Raw genomic sequence first — 295 nt, forward strand, 5'->3', positions numbered from 1 at the left:
GAGAGGTGGAGACTCAAGAAGAGGATGAAAAGTAGAACTAAACTCTTATTTAAAAATGGAGGAAAGTAAAAGAACGGAAGAAAATGAGTAAGACAATACCCGAGGAAAAATGTCGATGGGCCTGGGAGAAGAAAAACAACAACATAAAAACAGCTGGGGTAAATAAATACAAACCAAGAAAAAGGCGAAAACGAAGAGGGAGGGATAAAGGAGGACAATAAAGGAGGACAAAGAGGGGAAGATGAGAGTAACGAAAAGGACAGAAGACAAACGAGGAAATGAGAGATCAGATGAA

General features: G+C 39.3%; 1 protein-coding gene across 1 annotated transcript in view; it reads right to left on the minus strand.

Moving 5' to 3' along the window:
* The window catches only part of LOC119594380 (C-Jun-amino-terminal kinase-interacting protein 4-like), a gene marked incomplete in the record, with an annotated part of 97,279 nt that overhangs the window by 47,166 nt on the left and 49,818 nt on the right, over positions 1–295 (minus strand).

This window comes from Penaeus monodon, chromosome 33 (assembly GCF_015228065.2).
Source record: "Penaeus monodon isolate SGIC_2016 chromosome 33, NSTDA_Pmon_1, whole genome shotgun sequence".
Lineage (NCBI taxonomy): Eukaryota > Metazoa > Arthropoda > Malacostraca > Decapoda > Penaeidae > Penaeus > Penaeus monodon.